Source organism: Capra hircus, chromosome 24, assembly GCF_001704415.2.
Source record: "Capra hircus breed San Clemente chromosome 24, ASM170441v1, whole genome shotgun sequence".
NCBI lineage: Eukaryota > Metazoa > Chordata > Mammalia > Artiodactyla > Bovidae > Capra > Capra hircus.
Genome location: NC_030831.1, coordinates 31,571,351 through 31,592,103, shown reverse-complemented (window position 1 = coordinate 31,592,103; position 20,753 = coordinate 31,571,351).

Genomic DNA, 20,753 nt, shown 5'->3' with positions numbered 1-20,753 from the left:
GCTGAACCTCCAAACTTTGGTCACCTGATGTGAAGAGACTTCTGGGAAAGATTGAAGGCAACAAGAGAAGTGGATGGCAGAGGATGAGATGGCTAGATAGCATCACTGACTCAATAAACATGAATTTGAGCAAAGTCTGGGAGATAGTGGAGGACAGAAGAGCCTGATCTGCTGCAGTCTATGGGGTCACAAAAAGCTGGACATGACTTAGCAGCTGAACAACAAAAACAACAAATGCTTTTACCATATACTTAACCTACATCTGTACATGAGTAAATAAATCTAAAATATGGGTTACTTCACAACGCAATTGATCTGAACTCCAAAAGTTTCAATGTTTTAAGGACCAAAAAATAAAATTAAAAAGGGAGGGTGAAAATTAAAGAGACAATCAAATACTAGGAGTGAAATTAAACTGGATCCCAGATTTCTGAAGGCTATTAAAGGTCATTTTTAAATAAATGGGGAAATTTGGTCTGGCATGTAAGGAGCTTGGAAATTACCGCTAATTCCTAACAATAAGAGAAAGGCCAAACAAGCAAAAATTAACAAGTTTCATTTATTTGTAAATGAAGGGAGATCACAGGGCAAACTGCTAACCCAAAGTTGGAGAGGCAGACAGGTGAATACAGACAATCAGAATATACCAGACAGAGCAGGAAAACTGCAAGCCGAACCTCTGCAGGAACCAGTACCCGGATAGGAAAACCTGAACAGTAACTGACAAATTGCTGGAGGCTCAATATAGGCAAGGGTGAGAGTCAAAAACTTCAGGGAGTGCCAGGCATAAGGAAGTCCCCACACCTTTTTGAGTGTTACTTCCAGGAGTTCAACTAGGATCTCATGACGACTATTAGAGACAAATCCCCTCTTGCTTTCAGCAGGGAGAGAATAAAAGTAACCATTTTGAAATACATCAGAGCATTCTGTTCTTCTTAACAAGGTCTGCCCAAAGCAGAAACTAGTTAGTCAATACATCATGTCTGCTATCAAAAAATTTTTTACGAGACTTAATAAAAAGCAAAAAAACACAACTGGAAGACAGAGCAAAATTCAGAACCAAACTCAGATACGTCAGGGATGTTGATAATCTGAGACTGGGAATTTAAAACAACTATAGTTACGAGAGACCTGCATTTGATTTCGGCTTGGGAAGATCCCCTGGAGAAGGAAATGGCAACCCACTCCAGTATTTTTGCCTGGAGAATTTTATGGACAGAGGAGCCTGCTGGACTATAGTCCATGGGTCTCAAAGAATCAGACACGACTGAATGACTAACATTTTCACTATCATAGTTAGAATGGATAAACAACAAAATCCTACTGTAAAGCACAGTGAACTGTATTCAATTTCCTGTGATAAATCATAGTGGAAAAGACTATGAAAGAGAAAACTATCAGAGTCACTTTGTTCTATAGCAGAAATTAACACAGCACAACATTGTAAATCAATTATACTTCAATAAAAATTTCTTAGAAGTATGATTAATATATAATGGTTCAAGTGAACAATGTAGACAGCAAGAACAGATGGAAAATGTAAGCAGAGATAGAGATTCTAAGAAACAATAAAAAATGATAAACACTAACAGAAATGAAGAATATCTTTGAAGGGCTTATTAGTAGACTGGATACAGTTGAGGAAAGAATCTTTGAGGTAGAAGATATATCAATAGAATCCTCAAAAACTGAAAAGCAAAGAGAACAAAGATTAAAAAATTAAGACAGAATATCCAGGGACAACCATGAAAGGCATAACATACATATAATGGGAATATCAGAAGAAGGGAGAATGGAATAGAAGAGATATTTGAAGCAATAATGGCTTAGAATTTCCACCAAATTAATGTCAGATACCAAATCACAGATCCAGGAAATTCAGAGAACATGAAGCAGGATAAATGTCAAAAACCTACTCCTAGGCACAGAATTTTCAAACTACAGAAAATCAAACATAAAGACAAAATCCAATGAATAGTTTAAAGTTTTAAGCAGTTTGCTTTAGTAGATGTGCTATTTTACAGGTGAAAATAATTTTTTTGTTGATTGAATAATGTTTCCCTGCAGGTCCAGAGTTATGTCATTATTTCAAAGAACTGCAGTCTTTTTTTGTTGTTGTTGTTATTTCAAACTTTCCTTCACTTCAGGGTAAAAGTTCAGTTCAGTTCAGTTCAGTTGCTCAGTCGTGTCCGACTCTATGCAACCCCATGAATCGCAGCACGCCAGGCCTCCCTGTCCACCACCAACTCCCAGAGTTCACTCAAACTCATGTCCATTGAGTCGGTGATGCCATCCAGCCATCTCATCCTCTGTCGCCCCCTTTTCCTCCTGCCCCCAATCCCTCCCAGCATCAGAGTCTTTTCCAATGAGTCAACTCTTCGCATGAAGGTGGCCAAAGTACGGGAGTTTCAGCTTTAGCATCAGGGCAGAGCCTAAATTTATGGCTTGAAGATATGGGCAATTTAAATACTCTGATCTTCTCAGCTGTTTATCACTTACAATATCATATGACATCTATGTGCCTGCTGATCTTTCTGATCTTTCTAATAGAACGACTACCACTTCCTTTCACTCCATGAAAACTTATATTACTGTTATGTGCAAATTGGACTGCCAGTACTAATGTGGCCAAGTAAGTGAATCTCAGTAAAATGCTTGATGGTCCACAGATTCTTGAGTTAATGCAACATATCTTATATTTATATCATGTTTTATATTTTGCAGGGAGGAGTAAAGGAAGAGGACATTTATTGTTTATTAAATGCCAGGCATTGTGTTTAGTGTTTTACATTTGTTGTTTTATTCAGTTCTCACAATTACCAGTTTGGCTCAGAGCATTATCCTCCTTATCCCCCAAGGTCTCAGAACAAATGAATGGTGTAACTAGGACTCAGCTTGATAAGCCTCAGAACCAGAATGAGCAAGAGAGTTATCACCCTAACCCCATTGATAGTGTCAGGAGGCTGTCCAGACTGAAAGTATTCACTGCAATGAAGACAGTCACCCAAGAGGGTTGGTTGCCACTTACAGAAGGACAATACCTTTTGCCACATGGCTGCGTCCACAGATTTCTTGAGACATGTGTGTCTCCAGGAGTGTAGGATGCTTTGCTCCTAGGGAGGGATTACATCAGTGATTGACGGAGGTCATTAGTGTCAATCCTGCAGTACCCAAGCCTCAGGAACACCAAGATCCATAAAAAAAATCCAACTGCTTCAGATAGTCAGCTTAAATTCCACAAAGTGATGGAAATTTGTCCTCAAGTGACAACCTCCTTACCACAGGACTTATGGACTCACATACTTGGATTTCTTCCATGGACCAATTCCAGCTGTCCTACCTTCTGATGATTTATTTCGGATACCTTCCAGGCTTTACCTAGGAACTCCACCTTGAAAAGACAGCAGGAATTCTAGGGAGTTGTCATGGCAACCCCTAGATATCATCTTCAGGATGCCCCATGGCTGCTGAGTCCAGATTTATCACAATTATATTTATATATGGAAGGCAAGCTCTTGCTTAGGCAGCCAGACCCCAGCAAATGGATCTAATTTGTAATTATATGGATCACTTTAAGACTGCTGGCAGGAAGATTTGAGGGAACTGCTTTGGAATGTTGGCTTTTTGGTGGCTGCTTGTCATATTTACATGGGCCTATTCCTCAAAACCAATGGGGAGTAAAAGCTAACCAACATTTGCATTTTGTCAAAAACTTCACAGTTAAGTTTTATGAAGGTATTTCCTGAGAAACTGTTTCAGTTGCCCTTTTTTCCCTAAAGTGAGGAGAGAAGACTGAGGATTTTGGAGATTCTCATTTTATTTCCTCTTTGTCTCATGCGCCATCCTTGGAACAATGGCAACAAAAAGCCCAGTTACACAGTATCTGCTTCAAGCAGGGTGGTGCAGGGTCTGCCCGGCGTCTGTCTTGTGCAGTGGGTGTTTGTTTAGCATTGTCGTTGCAGTTTTTATTGCATCTCATGATGTGCACAGATGTGCTTGGTAAGTATCCCAAGAGGAAAAGAGACTCTGCTCAATATCCCTGTTCCCAAATGACGCTACCTTATAGAATCACTTTCTGGGCTACCTCCTTTGGGATGCTGTAACCATTTAAAGTCTCTGGATTTTGGTGTTTTAACAAGGGTTTAATTACTAAGGTAAGTGTATGCACCTGCTAAGGCATTCCTAATTATTTGATAATGGTGCAATCTTTCTCAATACAGCCAGTTTTGTGGTGTAAGCTACACTAATGAAGCACACTGAGAGAACACATTCCCCCAATGTTGGGGAGGCTTATTTAAATGAAATAAATTTGCAAAGGACTGGATTTTTACCACTGGCCTCAACAGTTAATGTATCAGTATTTCATGCTGGAAGCAGGAAGGCATGGTGTCAGAATGAGACATACTTCCTATTACTTTTGTTCTTCAAAGTGTCTTTCAAAGAAATTAAGTCACTCTTAGAATTTTATCTTTTCCAGATTGTTTCACATACTTCTAAAAGAAAGAAAGAAAAACAGGAAAAAAATCTAGCTTAGCTCCTGTGTTGTTCACTTGGCAGCAACTCACAGGAGCACTGTTTTGACAATGCTGAAAATTTTCTTTTCCACCTGATTTTTACCATTGCCACATGTGGTCTGTGGTGGTTTAGTAATAATATCTGCAAATAACATCTGCAAATTAGCACCTTGCCTTGCAACCTCTCTGGAAACTTGCTGATGGTTTGCAATTGTAGTAAGTCAGAGTTGACACCATATCCAAGTGTTTCAAACTTTGTTGTTTTGGACTAAAAAAAGAAGATTCCAACAGGCAGATGGTTTCCAAGTCGCTGTTAGGAGCTACGCTAGCAAAACACAGCATCTCACTTCTCAAGCACACACATTCACAGTAATACACAGAATTACTTTGGGAAGACATATGCACTGTTGTAGACTAATTCTATCTATACTTCTCTGTCCTTGTCATTTGCCTTTTCCTCTGAAATATTTCGGCAAACTGAGCTAGTTCAGCAGCTTTTAAAAGACCATTATTTAGTGAAAAAAATAAAATAAAATAAAAGACCATTATTCATACACTTTCCTATGCAGCCATAAAAGAACTTCTTTAATTATCTAATGTTCCTGAACTTTTATGCAAATTGATTTTTTAAAATTTTCTGATAAAACAAGAGCATTCCTTTCAATACATTAATGACTGGCTGTTGAGATTTTAAACTATTAACGAATGACTGCCAAGAAAAATGAACAGAGGGTAAGAATATATACAAAGGAAAAACTGTTGCAAACGATTGCCAAAGGATTTACAGTGTTTAGGATCTGACTTTAGATGCTACCAAAGGATGTCTTTCAGTTGTGCCAAGGTTCAGGTGCCTCACATGCTGCTGGAGTTATGCAGAGCTTATAGCCACACAAGTCGAGATCACACTGTCCTTGTTTATTACACCATCAACCCATCTACCCAGGCTGGAGAATGCAGCAGCTGGGGATGGGTAAGAGCAAGCGGGGGCACATGGGAGGGGCGTGGATAGAAGCAGAGAGTGCAACTTGCAGTGCCAGGCAAATCAAAAGGCGGAGGGGGCCTCCCAGCTGACTCCTCAGTGTCCTAGAGATTTCTGTTATTAATGTGGCTTGGGGCATGTACTGCTGATAATTACTGCTAGCTGGAATAATTAATAAGAATAATTGCTCGGCATGGAAAGGGAAAGGGAAGCTCTGGGAGGAGGGAAAAGCAGGCTAGGGGAGCGAGAGACTCCCCAGGCGCATTACTATAGACAGGAAGTTCAGCAGCAAGCATCCTGAGAATCAAAGAGTTGTCTGAACGCCAAGGGCAAAAGTTAACAGATACCAAGTGAGGCTGCAGTCAATAGTCCTACCTTGGAATGCAATGGAAAAGAACCTTGTCATGGCTTCAGTGAAGGGTGACTCCCTTTGGAAATAATAGGTGGAGGCTGTGAAAGAAAAATACAGCGTGAAGGAATGAAGAAGTGTCCTAAAATGAGCAGACAAGACTGCGTGTCTGGTTTAAACCCAATAGTGACAGCGGGAGAGAAGCAGAAAGGGAAGAAAAGTGAGAAATGGTGCCCCAATGAGAGTTTGGGAGAGTTTATCCCAGCTTGAAGGAAGAAAAGCATCCATTAGAAATCAAGCATTGGTGTTGACAGTCTGTAAAATAACCACAATTTTATGTAATAGGGTGAATTTTCTCAACGCTACGTAGACTTGCCAACACAGTTCTTGATACTGTAGCTTTATACATATTACACTAAAATATTTCCCCAAGGACAAGACAAGCGTATGCTTGGCAAAACTTAAAGAGGTGAGGAAACTCGATGTGAAGACTTAAGTGTAAGCAGCATATGGAATCTGGCCACTAGAGCTCCGATAATGGCACACAGAGCAAGGAGGCTAAGCCCAAGGGCTTGGTGTTTCCCGTGACCCTCTGCAGGAGACAGGGCACCATATGCAGTGTTGTGTTATGAGACTAGAAAAGCCCATGAAGACCAGAGGTTGACTTTTCATGATTCCTTTTTCCTATGGGAATCATGCAGGAAGAGCAATTAAAGCCAAAGAAGATTGATTGATCAAATTATCCCTTAATCAACAGTCAATGTGAGGCATTATATTTCACTGGATCATGATGACCCTCTCTGTGTGTTTGTAACATAAATGGATTACAATTGGAAGGCAAGGGAAGGAATGCTACTAACCCAGCCAATGCCAAATGCATGGTGATTGGGGTGTTTCAAGGTCATGTTGCTGATCAGTGTAGGGATGACAGTCCCTTCGCCAAGCTCCCTGAAGCTTGAGGTGGCAGCCCTGCTGGATAAGGGGCTTGCATACCTGAAGATAGGTGTCATCATCTCACGTTAGGCGGCTTTGTGTCTTTACAGTAGTTAGGGAACGCCAAAGGGAAGACTCAAATGACCAATGCCTTTTGAAAGGATGGGACAGGAGGAAGAGAAGAGAACCAGATGTAAACCAGGTTCCTGGCTTTAGACCAGGAGACAAAGGCCAGGTGGTGCCACCATGAGGGGATAGCTGAAGCGTCCTAGGGGAGGTCTCAGCCCAATCACTTGTGTTCTGAGGAAACTTTGTCCATCCCAACTGAACATGGCATCTCTTGGCAAACAAGAATGTGAGCTCAACCTTGAGGCTGCCTCCAGTTATCCACTCAATAGCACTGAGGAGTATGGTGGTCAGGCACCAGGCGGGGTTGTTGGTATTTATCAACGGGCTTCCCTGGTAGCTCAGCTGGTAAAGAATCCACCTGCAACATAGGAGACCCTGGTTTGATTCCTGGATTGGTAAGTTCCCCTGGAGAAGGGATAGGCTACCCACTCCAGTGTTCTTCTGTTTCCCTGGCAGCTCAGATGGTAAAGAATCCACCTGCAATGTGGGAGGCCTGGTTGATCCCTGGTTTGGGAAGATCCTCTGGAGAAGGGCATGGCAACCCACTCCAGTATTCTTGCTTGGAGAATCCCCAAGGACAGAGGAACCTGGTGGGCTACAGTCCATGGAGTCACAAAGAGTCAGACTTGACTGAATGACTAAGCACACACGTGGCAGGGCTAACAGAATCCAGAGTAAACCTGAGCATGCCTAGAACCCAAGCAAATACTGCAGGTTAGAAATGCATTTGATGCTTGTTTTTCACAGCTTTGAAAAAAATATATAGTTGAGGAAGTATGAGTAATTACCGGCACAAACAGTTGAATTGGAATATGTGGACCTGCATGGGCTGGAAGTGGGGCGATGGTGGGAGAGGAAGTGGGGTGGAGCCCAAGTTTGAATAAGTTCTGATTCAGTCCTTAAGGAAAAGGGAAGAATACCTCAGTGCCCTGTCCATCCTGTCTAATTGTAGAACATCTAGGCCCTCAGTGCAATATTCCAGTTCACACTGAAGAAGTGAGAGAAAACTGTTAGTGAGCTGAAACAGAAAGTTCAAGGGCTTTGAAGCCACACACACATGACTCTGCAGCTCACCACAGGGTGATCTTAGACAGGATACTGACCCTGTGTACAATGTGAATTATAATATTTATCTGGCAGGACTGGCATCAGATTGACAGTAGAATATTTAATGTGCTCATTGCCTGGCATTTATTAGGTACTCAAGGTACGTCAGCTCCCGGTCCTTTTTTCTCCCTAGATTTTCATGGATTTGCTCCCCTGCTTTCCCTCTTACTCTCTTCTTAGCCCCTCCATCAGTGAATAAATAACAACTGCAATTATGAGAGGTTTGAAGAGGATCTCTGATTATCTTGCCTTTCAAGCTTTGAGCATCGAGTCATTTTCATTTCCTGGCTATGGTTTCAGCAGTTTCCACCCTTGTTCCACCAGGATGGTACCTTAATCTATTCAATAGGTATTTACTGTGTGCCTCCTAGGAGTCAGGAAGTATGTCTGCTCCCAGCATGACTGATGCCTTCATCTTCTCCAGATACCAAGACCAACGGTGTCACAAGGAGCAATACATTGAGATGAATCTCTTGGTTCCACCCTTCTGACAAAAGGCACAGTGCCACAGAAGAGGGGCAACTTACAGAGACTGCGGGAGGAAAAGAAGACAATACTCACCTGGTTCGAAGTAAAGATCTTATTCCTTAACACTAACAGTTGTGATGTGCTTATGCAAGGAGATCCAACCAGTCCTTCCTAAAGGAGATCAGTCCTGAATATTCATTGGAAGGACTGATGCTGAAGCTGAAACTCCACTACTTTGGCCACCTGATGTGAAGAACTGACTCATTTGAAAAGACCCTGATGCAGAGAAAGATTGAAGGCAGGAGGAGAAGGGGATGACAGGGGATGAGATGATTGGATGGCATCACTGACTCAACGGTCATGAGTTTGAGTAAACTCCAGGAGTTGGCAATAGACAGGGAGGCCTGGCGTGCTGCAGTTCATGTGGTCGCAAAGAGTCAGACACAACTGAGAGACTGAACTGAACTGAACTGATATATACCTGGTATTGTTTTAAGTGCTTTCCATGTACTAATCTATTTAATCCCCATAACAAGTCTAGGAGACAGAGATGGTCATCCCTTCACATTAGAGATAATGAAACCAGAAGATACACAGGCTCAGAACCTGTCCATATCACAAAGCTAGCCAGTGGTCTAGTAGCCTGGTTCCAGAGTATTGCCTCTTGACCTCAACAACATTTAAGTATGCCATCATGCACTCACATCTACTTCTATCAGGACCTACAAAGCAAGGTATCTTTCCCACCTCTGTACTCAGGTTTCTCTTCAAAGACTTCTCTTCCTTTTTAAGGATGCTCTTAGTGTTTAGTTTCATGTAATTTAATCCCTTTTAAAATGTTAGCTTGGGGACAGAGGTTACCATATACATACTGCTTTACAGTATCCTGGGCTGGAACAATCCTAGACCTGGATTTTGGTCCAGGTAAACATCTGCTCCTATTTCTCAGTAGAGAGGCCTAAGAAGGCTATGGTAAGTTTCTGAACTATCAAAAGACAAGATTCAACCTGAGTGCTGAAGAATTGATGTTTTTGAATTGTGGTTCTGGAGAAGACTTTTGAGAATCCCTTGGACTGCAAGGAGATCAACCCTAAAGGAAATAAACCCTGACTATTCATTGGAAGGACTTGCTGAAGCTGAAGCTTCAGTACTTTGGGCACCTGATGCGAAGAGCTGACTCACTGGAAAAGATCCTGATGCTGGGAAAGAGGGCAAAAGGAGAAGGGGTGACAGAGGATGAGATGGTTACACAGCATCCCTGACTCAGTAGACATGAATTTGAGCAAACTCAGGGAAATAGTGAAGGGCAGGGGAGCCCGGCATGCTGCAGTCCATGGGGTCACAAAAAGTCAGACACCACTGAGTAAACAACTGAACTGAGGGGAGCCTGGTGTGCTGCAGTCCAGGAGGTTACAGAGCCGAACATGACTCAATTACTGAACAACAACAGATTCAACCAAAAGAAGACTTAATGAACATTCATAGTGAATCTTTCTGTTTAAAGCAGTCTTAACACTGAGACGGTCTTAAGCAATGTGCTACCAGGACGCAGTCCTTCTAGCCTCTTAGAGTAAGGGAATGTGAGTTTCCCAGATGCCTTAGGGCACATTCCACCCATGAATGGAGTTGCAGGGCAATCTGAAGTCTCAAGGGAATCAGTTCCCAAATATAAATTTTAACTTGTTTACCTTAAACTTGGAGCCTATTACAATAGTTCCTTTGGGACTCTGCCATTGGCACTCAATCTATCCTCATCTTCTAGGGATTGGGGCATGTCTCTTTCCATCTATGCTTAAGTCTTCATTATTTCCCCAAAGCTTTAAAACAGTGCCAAATTATCCCTGTCCCAGAGGAGCAAACAAAACCCTGGCAAGGAAAGACGACTTTTCAATCTGCTTTCCCCAGGGTCCTTGGGGACAAAGCCACATCAGAGGGGACCAATGCTTTAGCCTTCTCGTCTCCTACAGCTTGGCTCAGACCAAATGGACTTTTCTCTCTTTCCTTAGCTGTAGGTCCCTTCCTTCTTTATTTCTGCTTTCTGACCTTGAGATCTCTCTCCCTTTTTAGGAAGAAGGTTCAGCTTTACAGACACAGCAAGAAAATGGTAATGTTTTAAACTGCGGATCATGAAACAGGATAGTCTGATTTACCCACCACATTATCTCCAGTGTTTAGCAAAGTAGGTGTGGAATGAATAAATAGAATCAACACACAGGACATCGTCTAAGGAGAAGGGGAGTGGATATTTCCATACACTCAGTTATAGAGATACCAAATGGCTAAGTTATCTAAAAATATCTTTTGCATGACCCTATCTTTTTTTCTTGGTGTTAAGTTAGTGGGTTTCCACCAGGACCTACAGAAATCTTTCTTAGAGATCCGGGAAACCAGCAGCCATGCACCACAGGATTAGACGTGGCAAGATGTGAGACACAGTCTAGATGTGAAGTTCAAGGTCTCTGTTCATGGCTCTCTATCTGTGGAGCCAACAATAGATCTCTTACCCCATGGGATCTTGGTTTCCCTTTCTTTAAAATGGTTCCAGGGCTGGTTAGTTCAGCTATAACTTCAAGGACTAAGGCTGTCTGTCAATTATATTCCAACTTAAAAAATTCTACAAGGGGAAAAATAAGAAAGAACTAAGGCTCTCTCTTCTTTCTTCTTTGTCATCTTCAGAGCATTATGTTTTCCTCCTGGGCCAGTTTCCCTCACAGACCAATACAAATGCCGTAGGTGTCGTACGCAAGTGGCAACTTCAGAAGAAAACACAGGAACCTCTCTGCCTTGTATACCTTCTCAAGAAAACCCAGCAGACCTGTCCCCCCACCCCACCCCCACCTCCTTTGTATCTAATTGAAAGACTGCTTCACAGTCACTTGGTGTCTGCCCACAAAGTCTTGGATCATTTAACATTCACTCCCTTGGGCTCATCCTTCCATGAGGACTGGCCAGCTCCACAACGATAAACACCAAGGAGGTCTGGTCCCAAGGGAGAAAGTAGAGGATGGCTGTTGGCTGGGAGGCCAATGGTATGTGCTCAAATGTCATGTGATTCAAAAGAATTATGATGGCTAGAAGTAAAGTAGAGTGGAAGACAGCAGAAAGGCCAGGCTCCTACAGGAGGAGTCCTTGGAAGTCAGGATTGTTACATGTCGCAGACATTTATCTGAAAGTCCCAGGTCTGCTCTGCTTGCCCCTACCTTTAACTGCTTGGGCAGCAGCACTCCTCTGGTTACAGGTCAAAGAGATCTTATGGAAGTTTCTTTCAGGAAAGGAAGGACTTGCTTTAGCCTTTCGGCGCATTTCCACAGGGATCCTGAGCTGGGATGAGACTGACTATGCAGCTGTGTTTCTGTATAGAGGCAGAAGTGGCAGTCCCACCCCCTGGCAGACCAGTCCCCTGAGCATCTCAGGCTACTTTCCACTTCCCGCCATGCCGTGTGCCTTCTTTTCCCTTCTGGGTATTTGTACGTGTCATTCTCTCTGCTGAGAACTCCTTTCCCCTTACTTTTGACTTCTTCTCTTCCAACTTTAAATCTCAGGTTAAGCATTTCCCTCTCTCTGGGAAGCGGGCTCTGCTATCCACGATTCTGAGTCTGCTCTGGTCTTCCTGCATTTACACTGAACTACAAAATGCACTTCATCACAACAGCCTGTTTTCTTGTCCACCGCCTCTGCTAGGTAGTATACTTCTTAAGAGCAAGGACCATGTCAGACAGAAGCCTACTCCTGAACCCAGCAGAGGTATCCTACATACAGTGAGGGCTTAAATCATGTTAGTTAAAATAATGGAAAAAAATACTCAATAGAAATAAACATAAAAACATATTAGAATCTGTGATCAAGGCTTTGGAACCACCAGTATCATCAAACTTTTAAATAGTTGGATTCTAAAGACAATCACTTATCCCCTTAGATAACTTGCTGAGATGGCAGCTCTGTGCCTAGCATGGAAGCTATAGCATAAGAATGATGCCTCCTATAGGTTGGGTATGTGTATGTGTGTATCTGTGTGTGTGTGTGTGTGTGTGTGTGTGGTAGAGAGGACTCTATTGCTTTTGTTTTTCTTAAATCAGTTAAATTTAATATAGTCCTTTCTATCTTCTCTTGCATCTAAAAATATGTCTATCCCGGCAGTACTCCTGGTGTTGATGGTGAGTGTGGGCTTTCTATCTTCTTTTCTTAAATCTAAAATAGATCTATCCCTGTAGTACTCCTGGTGTTGATGGTAAGTGTGGAATGAAGAAACTGTTTTCTTCCCTTCCTTCCTTCCTTCCACTGATAAATTATTGCAGCTACTGTGTGGCAAGCACTCTGTTAGGTTCAGGGGCACAGTGGGGATCAAAAAATATACTTTCAGCCTTCATGAAGGTTTTAACAGTGAATTTATATTTTAAATCAGCCATCTGCTTGGAGCAGGGGGAGGGGAGAAGATATTTCCACAAAGAGAAGAGTTTCCCATTTGGCAAGGGATTGAAAGGCACATCTCTGGTCCTTCTCCCCAGGCCTTATGCTTCTCCTAGGGGCAGAGGAGTGAACTGTGTGTCTGGCGAGAGAGGAAGAAGGAGCTGATCACCCCCCTCCCCTTAGTCTCTCTCCCTCCTGGGCCCCTCCCCTCCTCAGGAGAGCTTCACACAGACACACCTCTCCTTTGCCTTCAGGAGGCAGCCTGACCCTCTCACCCCACAATGATTCCACGTGTTGATGCTGTGTTACCAAGACATGTTGGCCCCATGGGATGTGGATAGCCCAAAAGACCAAATTTATTTTAGGGAGTCAGAGAAAACCTCCTTGAGGAAGTGATATTTAAGTTGAGACCAGAAAATGAAGAGGAGTGAGTAAGGGTTTGTGCGGGAGACTGTGTAGTTGATAAGAGTGTCCTGAGCTTGGAGAACACTTGTGAAGGGTGGATGGGGAGAAAAAATGATTCATGCAGTTATAACCTTCTTCCTGGCCTCTGATCTGGTATTAGAAAGGGTCATATCTCAGTTTGGGAAACAGGGAACATTTATGTACTTAGCCACTCATTTATTCAATCTAGAACCACTCTCCTAGGTAAGGCATAGTATATAGTATTAGTTGCTCAGTCATGTCCAACTCTTCACTACCCCATGGACTGTAGCCCACCAGGCTCCTCTGTCCATGGGATTTCCCAGGCAAGAATACTGGAGTGGGTTGCCATTTCCTTCTCCAGAGCATCTTCCTGAGCCAGGGATTGAAGCCAGGTCTCCCGCATTGCAGGCAGACTCTTTACCCTCTGAGCCACCAGGGAAGACCAAAGAAAGCATGATTCTGAGCTTCCCCCACACCCTGATCTCAGACAGCTGTCATTGACTGGAGGTGAAGATACATAAATAAGTGTGTTCACAAAACAGTGAGGGTGCTCTGCTAGAAGACAGAGGCTCAGGATTTGTAAGGGGTGGGGAGAGGTGTGTTAGAAAGTAAAGAAGATGTGACCCTTGAGATGAATGTTAGAAAATGAGTGTGTTTTTAGCAAGTCAAAAAGTAGTCTTACTGTCCATCTTTGGGGTTTCCCTTCCTGGGCCTTTCTGCCTTAGAAATCTGATGATTATATGGTGTAATATTCCCCTGCCATAAACATTCTTCCTTCCAGTTTCTAGCCAGGGTGATGTCACCATGAGACTATGTCTGGTGTAAATGGGATATAATCCCAAGGCAAATCAGAAATGAAATGAGATCTCTTTAAGAAGAACAAATTAGCCTCAACATAATAAAATAGTTACAACTTTGTGGGAGATATGTAAAATGGTTTACATCACTGAACTTTCCCAGATGGTAAACATAAGGCAAGACTGTATCTGAAAATGGATGTATGGTGGATTTGGTTACAGATGTACAGTACGTGCACGGTACATATGTGTGGAATCAACTTTGAAGCATTTTTGACCTCCTGGGCGGTAAATATTTATCATAATGTGCCAGACAAACACACCCACAATTTCCAACGAGCTAAAGGGAACAGAGGATCTAAAACCAGTGATAACGTCAAAAGAAACTACGGTCTTCGGAAAAGAGAAAACATTGCTGAACATATGAAAGAAAGTAAGGACATGCGTCTCAGTGTTGCATGTGCCTGCTAAGTCGCTTCAGTCACATCTGACTCTTTGTGACCCCATGGACTGTAGCCTACCAGGCTCCTCTGTCCATGGAATTTCCCAGGCAGGAGTACTAGAGTGGTTTGCCATTTCCTCCTTGAGGGGCTCTTCCCAGGGATCAAACACGCATTTCATGTCTCCTGCCTTGGCAGATGGGTTCTTTAACACTAGCGCCACCCGGGAAGCCCCAGTGTAAGGCAACACAAATAATACCATTAGCACACACATACCACAGAGTCTAACTGTAAAAATGCCTTAAATTTATGACAACATGTAACTTCCAGAAAGGAGGCAAGTAGAAGGCCTCTCCATCCCCCTGTAAGGATGGCAGAGCTGGGGTCCCTGGGGGAGGGGGGCAGGCACAGAGTGGTGTGGGAACTAAATCAGCCAGGGGCACTGATTTGGTTAGCCCGGTCACTCCCCTGTGAACTTTGGGTTAGACGCAGTTACGGGGCGGAAGGGGAAGGCAGGAAGTATTCTAATGAGAATTCAATTAATTCAGGGAATCTCAGAAACCAGGTGTAAACTCTGCCGGATATTAAATGATCCCTGAGAAGAGACTTAGGTTTGTAGCGCGTCAGATCAATTTGCGAGGAGCTGGCAAACTGGCAGCTGCTCTGCTGTAGCCCCGGCTTCCCCCCTCCCAGGGCCACGTAATTATCATCTTTCGGCTCTGAGCAAGTGTGGCTTGAAACCCCTCACCCGGCTAGTGAAGTGAGGGACCCCTTTCTGCTCCACCCCTGGCTCCCCATGTGGATCTTCAGGGTGCAACTGCCACCCTCAGAAGCCAGAGGAGGTCCTGGCTATCCTTAAAACAGTTCCAACTGGCCGCACGGCTCAGCATGGGGACCCGGCTTCCTGTGGGGTGCTGGACCGGCCACGATAAAATGACGTATGACAGTCTGATGTCGGGGCTCAAAGCAGCGGGAGCTTAATACCAAAGGGGGCAGAGGATAAAAACACAGCTGAAGAACAATGTCCTGCCAGAGAGAAGTGTTGAGTGGGGACCCCGCAGGGGCCACTCCGAGGGTCTTTAAAGACTTTATGTCCGCATGATTAGCCAAGATGAAGGGGCCAGCTGCAAACTTTAATTTCCTGATGACACAAAGGAACCATGAACAATATATAGATAGGATTTGAATTTGTAATAAGCAGTGGCCTAATCCACAGCAAAGGATAGTCAGGGTGGACCGGAAAAAAAAAAAAAAAAAAGAAAACAAACGCTGGTTTCTTAGGTTCCCCATTCAGACCTCCTCTTTACTCAGAGTTTTACTTCCAGCAATTTATCTTGGAGGAACCACTGAGGTTGGGTGTGGGAAACAAGCAATACACTTTTGCACCAAGCCCCTGAATTGCTGACCAACTGTGTTCTCCTAGTAGAAGACAAACCGGAGTTTGTATAATTGTGTGTGGACACCTGGTCAGAAGAACATTCCAGATAAAGGAATGGCCCCATTCGTCCACTGAGAGTAGTTTGCTACATGCCCACATTCTTATACCTTCCTATACTGAATTCTTAATCTTGAGCGAGGGTGGGAAATTTTTAAAAATAATCAATGCTTCCTTCATTCTTAAATTTAAAAAAAAATCTTTTTTCCCAGTGCTGTGGGAATCAAATTAGCTGCTGGAAAAGAAAAGCTCGACTTTCATTTCTGTTTTCACCCTTTCAGCTCTAATCATCTTCAAGTGTTAAGGTGAATAATAATAATGTTAAGAAGTTTAGGTCAACAGGAAGTGCCACGTGATGGGGGCTGGCCTTAATAGGCAGGGAAAGCCATGGGACAAGAAGGGCCAGATGTTTTGAGCAGGCAATGCAGAGCAAACAGTGTCTGGGAAAGGGAAAGAAGTGTTTCCATACTTCTCAGAACAGGGGGCTTTTTGTATCCAACACTTGGAAAGAACCCAGATCAAGTGCTTCCGTCTAAGAGGCAAACATGAGAAATTTGTGTAGGCACCAGTATAGTGAATACAACACGATACTCTTATTTATTATGAAACTCCCCACAGAGGGAGCAAGGAACTTTACTTACGTTATCCAATTTGGTTGCCCTGCAGAGTTAGCCTTATTATTGCCATTTTACAAGTGAGTGCATCTATGCAGAGAACTTACTTTATTTGTCCAAATATGTTCTCAGTGTTAAATATTATAGCTAAATTGGAGCCCAGGCTTCCTGACTCCAGACCTGTGGTCCCTTGCAGTGACAGAATGCATAAGAAAGATACTTAGAACTCCAGGATGACTGTCTCATTGTTCCTGAGATGTGTCAAACAGTGGTCTCGTTGCTAAAAGCAGTAGAACCCCTTGAGGGTAGTTATCTTGTGCCTTCTACCCACCGTAATGACCACCCCAATCCAGGAAAAATAACTATTACAAAGAACCTTCCATGTGGACTTTTTTGTAATGTCGATGGGATTTATCGGTGTGGCTTCATGGAAGGAATACAACAGGAGCACTTCCAGTTCTGAAAGAATGACACTCAGAGAAAAACTCACAGCTGGTTTTTCTTCTTTCCTTATCAGACACAAAAGGGATGGGGCGATGTATTAGCTGGAGAAAAGGAAAATCCTTCTGTGTGATATGTGTGTCCTTATGAGTCAGTCTTTGGAAGCCGTGCTCAAGTCCTAGCGCTTAGAAATTCTATCCATGCGTTTCTCTCTTTGGTATTGAAGGTGCCTCCAGGCGGGAGCTAGTGGAACGGAGGCTCCCCAGCTGCCAGGACCTGGCTCTGATGGCCTTCTGGACACAGCTGTTGGGGAGCCTGGGCTCTGTTTCAAGGGGAATGTGTCATCACCCGACCGCCTGGGCAGTGACAGGGGATGGGTGAGGTGAGAACTCAGAGGGGCCCGTTCTAGCATATTCTTCTTTCTCTGAATGCTCTGTCTCTGTCCAGGAGCTCTGCCTGTCTTTGGCTTCTGCTCTGCTTTCCCTCCCCTCTCCGACTCCAAACTCTCCATGTCAGAGCAGATTGTTCTGCCACCCTACTGGGGAGTGTTGCTCTGTGTAGGAGGTCAGCCCCTGAGTGTTTCTGAGCCACACTATTTCTCAGAACGCAGCTGAGAAATGTCTCTGGGCTCGAGGAGTGCTGCAGGCGGGGCTGCCAGAGCCCCTGCCCTCCAGCCAGCCCTCCCGTCCGGGACAATTGAGCTAATTAAAGTGACAGAAGAACAGTTGAGCTACTAATGGGTGCCAAGAAAGTGGAGAGGGTCCAGCATGCTTGACTCACATTGGGAAGAGCTTAAGTTACAGTTTTGAAAATTACTTCACTTTTACTTAGATTGTCTTCTCTGCCAGGGCAGCCAGTTCTGAGAAAGGATGCGTGACGAGGCTACCCCATCTGCAGGGAATATTTGCTCCATTTTATCTGACCTGTGGTGACTACAGGGTGGGGGTGGAAGGGGGTTTGTTCTCAGCCTGTCCAAGTCATCCTTGAGGGAGGAGAGAGAGGGCACCTACATGACTACTTTCCTTTGCCCAGGTAGGAAAAAGCCACGTAATCAAGTTAAAACTGTAATTCAATTTCCTCCTCGAAGAATGTGTTACTAAGTGAGTAGATAAGTTGTTTCTCTGATCTGAAGATCTGCGGTAACTCATATCTCCTGAAATGGATCCAATGTGCTTTGTTTCAACAGATGTAGATGACCTGGCATTACTGAAAAATGACAAAGGCATTTTATAAGATTTTAGGATAATAACTTGTATCTAATTATGTATTTTCTTAATCACGGAGGGGCTGCTGCTCATGGTATGGAAAGGCAGCCCAGTTAGACACACCGGGTTAGAATCCCTGTGCTGCCTGGCTATTTGGCAGAAGCAGGTAACTGAGTCTACGACTCAACTTCCTCATTGCCAAATGAGAGTAATACTAACACCTGCTTCCTTGGATTGTTATGAGGAACCAATGAAATAACAAACGTATTAAGCACTTGTTCCAGTGGCTGATTTATACTGGGTGTTCAAAAAAAAAAATCCTACTTTAAATAATATCTACCTCAGACTGCTGTAAAATTAAATATGCCATGTATGTTAGGGACCTGCACATAGTAGGTACATAAACATAAATATTACACCTCCTCTCCCTCCAGTATCATGGTGTCCAGGTTTGTTAAAACATTAAATGTCAGACTATGCTTACAATTACCTTCTATATTCTAGGTCATTTTGTTGAATTACATTGTGGGTTTTAGTATTCCATCTACCTACCACTTTTAAATCAATATGTCTCCTGAAGGGACCAAATTCTGATTCATACACAGCAGACAAGCAAATTCAGCCACAGATATGCATCTCACCAAGCCACCACGTGGAGGACCATGGGAAGATCATGCTGGACTCTCACAGGTACCACCTCATTCAGTCAACCTCACACATGTCTGTCTGGTTCAGGGCCATAAACCAGAACTCCTCAGCTTGCCCCTCAGGCCTCAGAAATCTCTTCTAGCAAAGAGTGTATCTACAGGCCTGGCTATATGATTTATAATAGTTCTTATGTATTCCAAGTCATGGGGAGAGGAAGAAGACACTAAATACCAAGGTTTTAAAGACGGTGCCTCACAGAAATGACCATAAATAGCAGCTCAGGAGGCCACTTACATGAAGTTAGACCCGCTTAGGACTGGAAGCTGTTACAGGGTGAGCTTATCATAACTTGATTCAAGTGCAATAAGCGAGAAGTGGAGAAGATGACCAGTCAGTGTAAGAAAGCCAAGCGGAGATCAGATAACCACATTAAAAAGATTAAAATGTCCAGCCCGCTATAAATGCCTGCTAAAATCCTAAAAAGGAGTCTGGAGAGACTCATAAAATCATAACTAAGAAAGTAAGGGAGCCCTGAAGCTTTAACCAGATGTTCTTGTGATATGAATGACTGTGTTAGTAAATTTTCATCCTAGCAATACAGCTTCATATTGATCTTCTCCTTTTATTAGTCAGTGCTGCTATGAGATTAAATATTGTCTGGAAGGAAATACAGACTTCCCTCTCTAGAAGGCTCTTCTCAGTAACCCAGTGTTTGTTATCGCAAAGCACACCAGGGAGTTTGTAATGAATTGTTCAACAGAGCAGAGGCTTGAGTCTATAAAAAGAGTTACAGAAGGGGTAGCCTTATAGAGAATAACCTCATTTGGGAAGCAAGCATTGTGTGCCGTGCCGAGTGGGAAACCTGTGGAGAGCTGTCTGAAGCAGAAATAGACGTGAGTATTTATGACCAGAAGCACCACTCGCAATATACAGTGCTAAACACTTAATCTATGGTTAGATTTTACTCCAGATCCAAGCTGAAGTCAGCAGAATTAAATCTTCAAGTGTATTTCAGCAGCCTTAAATCCTTCTGATACTGTTAGCGGTGGCAGGGTTCCAAAATGCATTCTGTTAATAAGACAGTAAAGTATAAAATCGAGTTATCTCCTTCAAGGAGAAAAACACAGAGTAAAAGAAACGAGTCTTGTAAAATTACATTCCCAGTGCTCAGGCCTTTTCTACCTGAGTTCCTTTCAATTTACTCTTTTACTGCTAGACCATTCTCCTTGACAAATAACAGAAAAAAAGAGAGAGGGAAAAATCATCTCCCACATTTTTTTAACTATGAAGGAAAGAGTACCCCTGAAAAAGAGGTTGAGGATTTTTCCTCCTCTTTACAGGTCAAAGGAGGTTAAGGTTTTGCCCATCAGCTTGTAACATGTGGTACGAAGTCTCCGTGGGCTAGCAAAAAAGATTTCAGCAGCTGTTACCTTTCTTTTTCACTTAACATAACTTTTGGTTTACCTGCAGCTAAAAGAAATTTATGCAGCATACACAGGGGTGTTATTCAAGATCCCAAGGCAACTCCATTAGTTTTCCCTGGAGCAGCATGAAAAAGCTAGTTAGGACATGAAAGGAAAGGAGGATGGATGGTTGGATGGATGGATGGATGGATGGATGGATGGGTGGGTGGAAGGAAGGAAGGATGAGGGAGGGACCACATTCCATACCAACATCCTTTAAACACAGCATTGACCTGAAGCACTACACTTGCTCAAATGAACAAAGTCAAAATGAAACTTAAAACTTCTGAATATCCGCTCTCACAGCCTAGGGTTTCTGCACACACAGAATAAGAGACCACCCACAGTTCTGAGATCCCTGTAGGGCAACTTGGGTGTTAAGTAATGAATTTTAACCT